Source organism: Macrobrachium nipponense, chromosome 36 (genome assembly GCF_015104395.2).
Source record: "Macrobrachium nipponense isolate FS-2020 chromosome 36, ASM1510439v2, whole genome shotgun sequence".
NCBI classification, from domain to species: domain Eukaryota; kingdom Metazoa; phylum Arthropoda; class Malacostraca; order Decapoda; family Palaemonidae; genus Macrobrachium; species Macrobrachium nipponense.
This window is the reverse complement of record NC_087220.1, coordinates 7225356-7237855: the sequence shown is the minus strand read 5'-3', so window position 1 is coordinate 7237855 and position 12500 is coordinate 7225356.

The following is a 12500-nucleotide window of genomic DNA, read 5'->3' as shown; positions in this document are numbered from 1 at the left end:
CTTAGTTAACGTGTCTCCTCTTTTGTTGTCTCCTGTCATTAAGTCTTCCTTTCTCTTAACTTAAAGGACTGTCCACACGACCGGGCCTGATCGGCGTGCTCCAGGGTTGACGGGCAAATTCTGGCGGACTTATCCGTGAATGATGTCCACACGGGTGAGGCGATGGAGAGGTTGGCGTGCTCGACGATGCCAGTAGTGTGTTCAGTGCGGTACAATAAACATGGTGCTTACCGCAAAGAAGAAGATAGTGTAGCATGATAATTCCTTTGCATGTGATGAAAAAGAAGAGAATATGGTGCAAAGAATGGCTCAGTAAAAGAAAATGTATATGGTTCACGTATGTCTGCCAGGGTCGAAGCTCAACCCATCGGGCACCACCATAGTGATTTTGCTACAAGACCCATCGGGCAATTTGACGGTTTGGTTTGCCCGTCAAGTGTGCCCGTTAGAGGGGAAGTCCGCCGATCAGGCCCGATCATGTGGACAGGCCTTAAGGTTGGTCGGCGGTCTCAACTTTTAAATAATATTTTTTTTGTAATTGTATATTTTAGTAAATTTTAGTCTTTTTACGATTTTTTATTTTTAGTAAATTTAAGATTGTTTTATAATTTCATTATTTTAATCAATTGACGCATTCCCAGAAGATGTAATAAATGTTATTACGAAACGTTGAAATTAAGAAGTATGTAGATTTGCCTGTTTCCGTGAGTCAACGTCTGATTTGATATATATATATATAGATATATGATATATATATATATAGATATATATATATAGTATATATATATATATATATATATATATATATATATATATATATATGATATATATATATATATATATATATATATATATATATATATATATATATATATATATATATATATATATATATATATATATATATATAATATATCTATCTAATATCTATATACAATATAAGACCAATGCTCTTTCTTTTTGTTGACTTGATTTTTATTTTTAAAATTCATCTTATCTCAATAAATTCAATCTGCCCAATCTTTCGTATTGTTTACAAATTTAAACAGAAAAGAAAATTTAGCCTCTTTGTTCATTTATTGATGTTCATACAAGGTAAACTCCTTTTAAGCAAATAAACGATTTATTACGGGCAATTATAGAAGTTGTGTACATTTATGATGGACCTGCAACATAGAGAGTAGGCATTTTCCCACCTCTTATCCGTATGAAAATCGAATTGAGGACGTTGTGGAATGAAAATGTGAGTATATTTTGACTCCCAAACACAAAACTTACTGATTATCATTACTAATTAACAAAACCAAAGAGAACTGACCTTCGTTGCTCAAGTAGTATTGATGTTATTGAGCAACATTTCTAATCTGGTCTAAGGATTGCATAATTCAGTCTGTTTCCAAAATATGCTCTTTTTCAATTACCCGGGAAGTAAACGTTTACTATGAGATTCAGGGATTCTGTAACACGGATTTTTGGCAATAACTTTTTATCTATGCATTTCATAGATATAACGCTTATTCAGAATACACATTATATCTACACATAAATTTTGACTGTATTCTGCATTACGTAAGTTGAATAAATTTGGTACTTATAATGTAAAAGTGACTTTTTTTTGAAGACGGGCCAACTTACTCAGAGATAAGGTTTCGAACGCACTCGTTACGTAACTTATGACAGCATTTCTTCCCTCTTTCTCGATGGATGATTGGCTATGCGTAACTAAGGCTAAACATCTGGCAACAATGCATACAAATTTAAATACAAGCAAAGCAGTACACCTTTATGAACTCTGAATCCTCTCCACTGGTAATTGTCATAATGAACAAAACAACAAAATATGTTAATAATATACAAAAACACTGCGATTGTTAGTCTAACTCCCAAAATAAGTGTCCTAAGAAATTATAATCTACTTTATAGGTCACAATCAGATTGACAAGATGTAGGGAATAGTTGGTAATTTTCAAAGACATAGTAGACAAGCTTGATTTGATAACTGCTGTATCCAATGTCAAGCAATTTTTATTTATCGGCTATCTACCTATTTACTAAAAAAAGAAAAAAAAAAAAAAAAAAGCCGGTACCGTATTTTGGCTTTAAACCTTCACCAATAATTATCGTCAGAATGATGACTTCATGAGGCTCCACCCACTTTGGCCTCGTTGTAATTCAGGATAACACTGAAGGCTATCATGGACATTGTTGTATTAGAAAATCTAACTTCTGGCCATAAAAACTAATTTCTCGAGTAGTTGTAAGAAGTGCTAAATGATCCTCAAGGATCCCAGCAGTTGGCACCCCCTAAACGTTTAATTTATGTATATTGCTGCTATTACTAATTTTGCGGCACTACTGCTACAGTAGTATTACTACGCTAGCACAGATACCCCACCCACATCTATGTATCGTTCCGCCATTCATAAAGTCTTTATATCCAACATGGTCGTACAGACTAAAGAAGAAGAAAAAAAATTATATCATATCGGATGATCCGTTGGTCTACTGGAGATTTTAGCACATATAAGAATACATACAATCTCTCTCTTTCCTCTCTCTTGGTGGCATAGTGAATAGTTAATGGAAATGTTCAAAATCCTGAATGACATTACAAGGATTATAATCACGTTACGATCAATACAAATCAGACCATAAACATTGGATTTAAACTAGAAACTGAATAATTACCTATTCAGGCTATAGTAGGTATGGCCACAGGCTTTCTTTTGACTGTATAAAGTTGCAAGTCGCAAGACAAATGCAGTTTTGCAACCACGGGGACAATTCCACATCCTGCGAGCCATTCTTGACTACTATGGGTTTACTCTATAAAGATTAAAACTAACGGGTTTAGGTTATTGATAATGCTGACAAAATTTTTGTGTGCTTGTAAAATATACATATGTCAACTTTCAGCTACATCCGATGCTTTGATAAGGAGCAAAATCCAAAAAACCGTGTTACAGAGGCCCTGAATCTCATAGTAAATTACTTTGTTGTTCTTCTTCTTGTTCTCGCTAGTTTTGTTTCTTTTGGGGGTTAGGAAAATCCTATGGAAAAGACTAAAAGGTCTGAAAAGGTGTTTCGCGTTGAGTTAAAAATACGGGAATTTTAGGATGGGATAGTTATAATTAATTATTAGAATGAAAATGTAAACAATAAATAATGTGCATTCTATACAGTACAGAGCAATTTGTATTTATTTTAATTTTCGTTGGTGAAACAGCGCTCTATTTGACTGTTGATTTTTGCACGCTCCCCGAGTAAGCTAAAGGTCGGATCGCGCCTTGCTCAAAAGAACAACAATTAACGATGAAAGGTGGGATGAGAGACAACAATAGAGATTTCAAAAGAGTTTTTGGTCCCTGCTGAAAGGGAAAGCGACTATGTCAATGATTCCTTTATGTAGGCTTCATGAATATGTGCAGAAGAGAGAAAGTAATTTCCAGTGTTGCAATGTTATATGGGACACTTGAGGAAAGAAAAGAACCTTGAGGGTAAAAGTTTTAGAATAAAACCCGAAAGAGATCTCTCAGCTACCATTGATGATATATTTTTCGCATGATATTTTTTTCTCTTTATTTTCACATTTTTAGTATTTATTCAAAACCTGTATATTATTGAATCACGAACATTTGGAACGATGTGATGAATACAGAAATACAGGTAAAATCCACGAAGGAAAGTGGAACAATAGAGTCTGCTTAGTGAAGGACGAGAGACGAAAGGCCTTGCAACGGGACTCCATTGTTTCACTTTCTTTCCTGAAATCATTCACTGTACTTTCTACTAATACCATTACCACTGCAACAACAATATTAACTACTACTACTACTACTACTACTACTACTACTACTACTACTACTACTAATAATAATAATAATAATTAATAATAATAATAATAATAATAATAATAATAATATTTTTAGAAAGTATCTAAAAAACCAGATTTCTCAACAATATTCGGCAAACATGTTATGGAAATAAATCAGTAAAAAGATGATTACACCTTTATTCTCCTGCAAATTGTTGATTGTCAAAAAAGAAAAAAAAAAAAAAAATTGTGTTGACCACTAGATACAAGTTTTTATTCTTCAAGGGCTGAATTATATTGCGCAATTATGTTGGTATCATCTTACTTACAAATAGCTAAATGAGAGATAAATGGCAATACCGTTATATTTTTGTCAATGTTTTCATCTTTAAACATGCCCTTATGTTTACAAATACAAATAATGTTGTGCTAGCTTGAAGTATTTTAGAAAAAGAAAGTATATTATATTGAAGATAAAAATTTTAACCAAAAAGCCCTGTTAAAATTACCATTCTAGCAAGAATCAAGTATACGTGAAAAAGTTGGTTATCTACGATATATATCTAATATCGCATTGCTTCGGAATTTGCATAATGAAGATAGCAACCAAATTATATATAAAAAAATCCAGTCGGGAAACTATGCATCTCCAAATACGTGTCCAGCTCACAGAAACATTCGCCGATCTTTTTCCGGTGTCCTAGCATTTGGATTCATGTATGCGAGACATTTCCTCCCCCGGATGCTGTATACATATGTTCACAAAGCTGCTCAAACAACAATACCAAATCATATTGTGAAGGGATCCAACAAATTATCTGTAGTGTAGGGTTTGTGTTCTTTCCAAAAAGAAAGCTATTTTATTTACAGCATCCCAGGTATGTAAAATTCTCTCTCTCTCTCTCTCTCTCTCTCTCTCTCTCTCTCTCTCTCTCTCTCTCTCTCTCTCTCTCTCTCCCGACCACCACCAAATATCACGGCCTCCTCATTCAACACTTGCTTGTCAATGTACTTCCGACATTACAGAATCCGTAAAGAAATATTTTATCCTTCTATGTCGTTCTTCATATAAAATGACGTCACATGTAGCATGAATATCGACATTACATTAGTTTCGTTAGAAATGCAATGCATTAATTGAGGAAGAAAGAAACGCGTTATTATTATTTTTTTCCAGGCAAAGATATCAGGAAAATCAATCTTAGATATTTTCGCAATCATATCTGTTAAAAGGATATAAAACTGAACATTAAACGAGTTAGTGATGAAATTATCAGATAAGCCGAAAGTATCGTTCAATATCCATTCCCTGTACTTTCGTGATATCTTATATTCAAGAGCAGTGGTTCTAAAATTGGGGGCCGAACCCCACTGGGGGGACGTCAGCAATTTCCAAGGGAGTCGCGAGCCCTAGGGAAAGATGAAAAAAACAAATCTCAAATTATATTCGTTATCATCTTAACTAGATTGAGGAAGTGATATTAAGAAGTTTGTGGAAAAATGCAAAAGTATCGCCTTATAACGTTAATTTATTTAGTTTACTACTCTTGTTAGGGTCGTTGGGCTGACCATGGTTTGAATTATTGACCTCCCTTCCTATCCCTCGAAACCCCTTCTCTTCCTCATTTTTGTTTTCGTTAAAATCTGGGAGGGAATTTTACTCATAGATGCAAAGGAAGCGTGAAAGAAAGGACCAACTCTTAGAGGGGGCGTGGAAATAGAAAGGTTAAGAATCCTTGTTCAAGAGGGATCAGGTTTCGAAGCGATGCTTGGTTTGGAAACAATGATAATCAGGGCCTAGACCACCCACCTATCACAAGAGATATAAGCTGATAGTAAACTGAGGTTCTTTACTTAGAATTGGATATGAAACGATATTTGTAGTGTAATATGCGGAAATATGTTACGCGTGCATAGCTGACAAAAATTAATAATTAGCGAAGTACTACGAAGTTACACATATGTACCACTGCACATTTAGTTTATCAGGTTGTTAAAGTACATCGATATTTATGATTGTACTTTTAACCATTTTCACGCAAGAGAATATTTATTGAAGATTCACTCAAATGAAAGCTATTCACACTAGATAGAAAAAAAAAGAACCTTATACGTCGTTTTCTTCAAGTTGCGAAAGGAATTCATTTCGACTGCAGGATGCAAAAATATTCCTGCCATAAAGGCGCGTGTTTACTCCTATGTAGGGAATGGCTAAGTACCCAATAAATTTTCTGTATGGGTTTGTTTTAGTGTGTGATGCAGCCAGGATCCATTTTATGAGATGGGGGTATATGGTGGGAGGTCAGAATTCTTAAGGAGACCATCCTTATCCAATAACTTAACCATAACTACTGGAAAAGATAGTTTTTCTTTTTCTGTGAAAATATTCTGAAGATGCAAAAGTTTATCTCATCTAAGTTTATGCTCAAACTTTAATCTGCATCACCGGAAACCGTTTCAATTGAATGTATGGAAATAATGTCCCTCAGTGCACATAATAGTCCTGGAACCAGCTTAGAGTGTCGCTAAGTATTTATGTGCATGGTGTTTCAAAGTGTAAAGGCTATAGTTCTTTTCTCTTGGATCAGCAGCATCGTTCTACCAACGCCATTTCCTTCCTTCAGAATCTTTTCGACTTTTAAAGATATTAAAGGGAAAGCACAGTGTACTTTTTCTATCTAAAGAAGAAAAATTACACCTCATTCTCAACACTACGATTTCCTCTGACTCAAAGGTTTAATTAGGTCGAATTAGATAGTGGGAGCTCTTCGTCCGTACAAGTCATTAAGCGTCATCAAAATCGTTTTTCAAAATGTCTTTTATGAAAAGTATTTTCATTGCAATGGTTTTAGATTTCAGGTGTCTGCTTAAGGATGCGGTCTTTTATTAGTTTTCAATAGATTTTTGACGCTAACTTTATAATGACATAGCATTATTGATGTCCGGAAAACGATGAAGTATATTGGAGAAATAAATCAGCTCTTGATAAGGAAAATACAATATTTTCTAATAAGCATTCTTTCCTTAGGCAATAACTATTTAAACTGGGAAAATGGTATATTGATCACTCATTCAACATACATCTTTGGACCCATATGTTTCATATATATATACAGTGACAAGGTAGAAGACAACTGTTCGTGAATAATTAAAATCGAACATATTGCGCTTTCATTCGAAACGAATGTTATTTTTCGTGTTAAAGTTTCAAACAATGTTGTTCTCTGTACAAAAAAAGAAAATTATCTGCAATTGTAACAGTAGATTACCAGACCACGCTAATGGAACTTTCAGACTACAATACTTCAGATCTTCTTTTCTTCTGTTCACATTACTATTAATATTGTTTTATTAGATACAACCCAAAATTGTAGCACCTCTGAAAATATAGTATGTATTCGTAGTAACTAGTCTGTTACCTGGTACTTCATTAACAGTTCGTTTTTAATTTTTTTTTACTTTGTTTAAATATTTTAAATATAAACGAAGTATAATGGGTTTGTTATCCTTTTTGATATATTACATCAAAATACCATTATCAGTCCAAGTAAAACTTCAAGTCAACCACACCATCTGTTCCAAAATCAGTTTAAAAATTCCCCTGAAGTGTGTCCATTGAAGTCAGACTTCTTTCTTTAGATTGGTGTGGGATTTGGGTAAACGCTTCTGAGGATTGGTTCTTTCTTCTTTCAGCTCTTTTATGTTGGAAGTAAAAGTTTCCTTTAAATTCCACCAGACCATAATTTGCTTTTATTTTGAAATTAAGGCATATAGACTTTAATTGTAGGCTGCTTTTCCTATCAAGATTACAGTTTGAATTGTTTTTTTTTTTTCGTATTTTACTACCGATTGATTTTACTTGAATGTATTTTTATAAAATAAGAACCTGATTCGCTGTTTTGTCCATAATATAAAGAGAATTCTCACAACAAAATCAAATGGACAGACACTGCATTATAAAATTAATATTTTTTAACCTCTAACTATTATTTATCATTATTTTTATCGTATCATTTTATCCTTTTTCTCTTTCTAAAATATTGCATGACATAAACATCATGTTATAACTATTTAAAATCAAAATAATTTGCAGCGTTAAACAAATTTGCTATCTCTAACTCTTTGGGGTGAATGGCAATAATATTAAACTTATCAAGAAATACAGCTCCTCCAACGAAGGACTGAGGAAAACATGTATCTTTTCTAGATCAAGGAAAATATGTCCAGCTTTCATGATGACACGTTTGCTAATGACCTCAATCATTCTTCATCGATTGTTTTTTTTTGTGGGGCGGGAGGAGGGGGGGGGGGGTGGATATGTGTCTTTTCATCCTGGAATATGGACGTTATCGTGTTTAGTTAAGGCGAGAACATAAGAAATTATTTCGGAATGCTCTCCATATGATTATTGTATTTTACCAATTTTTACCACAGAAAACAAAATATTTGTAAGAATAAACCAGAAATTAATTTTTCATATTATTAATCTACAATTTAAGCGTTTAACTAATGTAACTGAATATCGAAAATATTCTCCTCAATGTTACGAGGTTACGTGACAAGCTTTTAAAACAACAAGTAATTAATCTCATATTGAGGAAAGTAATAAATTTAGTGTTCATATCTGAGAAAAAGGTTATTATTTATATGGAAAGTAAGTTTTAAAATTCATATATTCCCCAAAGTGATCCACAAGATCGACATGCAAAGAATCGTTTGAACAGACCCGACAAAACAGTTTTATAAAATTATGTGTTAGTAAGATCATCAATATCAGTCACCGGATGTATAAACCTGATCCATTCATCCTAAAAGAAATAAAAAACATATATTTTAAGGGAGATAGATGACATGGTGCCAGGAGAAAGGTGTGAGAGTGATGGTATAGATAAACAAGATTTGTAAATAAAGAACTAACCTCACTCTAAAGAGTTTGCTACGCTACGCACTTTCACAAACTTATCCGACTTGGATATTTTTTCTGGAACCTATATATATATATATATATATATATATATATATATATATATATATATATATATATATATATATATATATATATATATATATATATATATATATATATATATATATATATATATATATATATATATATATATATATATATTTATTTATATATATAAGCATATATATATATATATATATATATATATATATATATATATATATATATATATATATATATATATATATATATGTATATATATATATTATAATTATTATTATTATAATTATTATTATTATTATTATTATTATTTTTATTATTATTATTATTATTATTATTATTATGATTATTATTATTACCATATATATTATTAGATACCTATACAGCTTTACTGGAAATTACTCCAAAGCACCCCTGACTATTTTAAACTCAAGTGATGATGAGATTTACGCTGAATCAAGACCTCGAGGTCACCAAAGTGGTAATTATCATCAAAGGTCTTAACTGAGAAAGTTCTTGAAATTTTGTGCCTCTCAGGTTCCAGTTATTCTGACATCAATGATTTCGAGAAAGTCCTTCAGAACGATAAAAGACACAACGGCTGCATTCTAATTCCCATGTTTTTGGAGGAACGGTAAAACTAGAATTGCCTTTTGCCATTCAACAACACTCACCCCAAAGGTTAGCTGAAAAATATTAAGGGTTGATTTGACTCGTTCCTCTGATGACTAGGATCCAATTCTCCAATGCTTTTACAAGGGATTTAAATTGCCCTTGCATTCTAGAGTAAACACTTTTGACACCATCAGAACATTTTTCTGGCTGCTACCCTATAGTGGGATGGACTAAGATGCAATATCTGTACTCTACCGCGTTCTTATTATGAAACACAAATCATGGATTTGACGGCTTAATTAAGAGTAAACTGATTTAAAATCCATATCTCTGGTATATATATATATAATATATATATATTTATATATATATATATATATAATATATATATACATATAATATATATAATATTTATTGCGTAAATTCCTGAGTGAAATGATTCCCAAATAACGTGGATGAAAATTAAACGTTTTAAGCTGTACACTTGAATTCTCTATGTAGATTTAAACAGATGCGCGCGCGCACACGCACACACACACACACACACATATATATATATATATATATATATATATATATATATATATATATATATATATAGTATATATATACATATATATATATATATATATATATATATATATATATATATATATATATATGTGTGTGTGTGTGTGTGTGTGTGTGTGTGTGTGTGTGTGTGTGTTTGCTTTTTGCTTGATTGAGATAAAATATCATATTAATAGTAACATGAAAACTCTAAAGCGTGTGACGTTAAAGCCACTATCCCTGTAGATATAGAAATAACATGGATTATTTCAGTTCCGGCCTAGGATTTGAGTTGGAAATAACCACAATTATTGTAAACTGTTACAATACAGGGTTACGCTTTCCGAAGTATATATTTATTTTCTTGTTCCACACTACAGCACATCCTTTCACAACAAGTGAGTGTATGGGAGTACATAATTTCCACATGAAATGTATCTCGGTATACTTGAGTATATTATTGGCAAGCAAAAACTCTTTGTAATGGAAAATAAGGATAAAGGCCTACCAGCATTAGTATTCTAGGGCACTTAAGTAATGAATTGGCCTTTAGTTGATACTATCAGTTTTCGTAATTTCAAAAGAGAAACTTCTATTAATAATTCCTATATGGAAAGCAAAAGAATGTAAATGTACCAATTTTGGGGGAGGGGATTAAAATAGGGTAAGTGCCATATACATTTATTTTCATGTCAAGATGGATAGCACTTTTTCAGATACTTGTATTTTATGGGGAAGTATTATCAGCAGACGCAGAGAAAAGTAATGATGTCAGAATGTGGTGATAGTATGAAATATGCATGAAAGACAGCGAAGAAGGGTTTGATGAAGGCTTTAGGTTGCCCCAAGTGAATGATAATCTAGATTAGCCAGTACCGAGAGGGCAGGGTAGAATGTTGAAAAGAATTACTAGCTCAAGGGAGCGTGGAGTGTGGTAGTTAGAATATTTGTAGAGGAAAAAAAGGATCAGAGAGATGAAGGTCAATGGATTCTGACAAAACTCTTACCTGGATTAATAAATTCTAATGCCTTGCACTAAAAGTGTAGATTCAGACTCAGACATACAGGCTATCGGGAGACTGCCGTCCTGTCTTGGGTCCCTATGTCCCTCTTTTCTCTCAGTCCGGCTGAGAGGATAGACACTAAAACACGGCTTGTGGAGAGGCAAGTTCAGGGGAGAGTAAGACAAGATGTAGCTCTGGGTTAAATCACGCTCCAATGTCGGCAGGGTAATGAGCTGCCAAATAGAACCTGCCAAATTCCAAGTCCTCGGAAGTACAAAGCAAAAGAAAGGCAGTAGGTATATGTGAGGTCTGATATAATGCTAACTAGCAACTTTCCAAACCCATGTATACAAATCAAAACGGCAGGAAAAGTTTGCAGGTGAAGGCTGTTCCTATCATAACTTTAAATTAGTCATCTCTGGACCTTAAGAACATAAAATAAAATAGCTTAACTAAGGTGCCTATGATTTTTTGCTCATTTTTAGAGGAGGATTAATTAATTTTACTTAGGTTATCAAATAAGTTTGTTTTGAAAGGGCATGCAACTAACATAACTTTAGCACAATAAGATATAAATATTATATTAAAACCAGACAATATTAATAGTTATATGAAATTAATCCTTAAGAGCAAAGCCATGCAAAATAACAGATTTAAAATGAAGCTAGGATGTGTCCTAAGCTATGCTGGAGAACAGCCTTGGCTAATTATAACATAATTTTAATGCAAACAATTCCCCCCAACAAACAATTGCAACTTTTGGACCAGGTGCCATGATTGCCTCTTCTTGAGTTAGGCACTGTCCACTCTGTTAACTACCTGGACCTTCTACGCTCCCTACTCATCTTCTTCTTTGATTTCTCTCTCACTTTAGGTTGAGATCTCCGCTGAAGCCTAGGTATGTGGCTTCAGAGGTGGCTGAGAAGACCCTTGGGCCAGGCTTGGGCCTGCATACAGATGGAGAGGAATACGGCTTGGGCCAGACTGGTGTAGAGAAAGGCCTCAATGAGTTTATGTTTCTGGAGATGGAGTAATGATGCTGGAGCTCAAAATCATCAGCTGTCTGGCAGCACTCCTGGAAAGCTGTTGGTTTTCCCTCACAAATATAAAGGATTAGTGGGTCATGCTCATAATGGCTGAAGTCTTTGATCATGATTAAATTTCTAAGGTCTTTAAACTCTGTACACCCCCATAGACTCTAGCCAGTTGGTACAGGATCTGTCCTTTTTCAAGAACCATTTAGACTTGGTTTGACCAGTGTCTTTAAGCGGACTGCGCCAACACTCATGCCAGTTTTTAGTGCTGACTTTGTAAGCTACAGCACAGACTCTCTGAATCTCGATGTGGTGTCCCCATTTACCTTTCACCAGAGCGTGGAAGGTGTCCTTTCCTTTTGCCCAGCATGCGCTTAGATAGGATCAGGACCTCTTCTTGGGGTGTTGGCTGGTACTGGTCGAAGATAGCCTCCACTTCATCTACCTATCATCCAGGTTCTAAGTCGTTCCATTTCGGGCTGAGTGAGTTGATGAATGGGATGATATTGTGTGCTGGC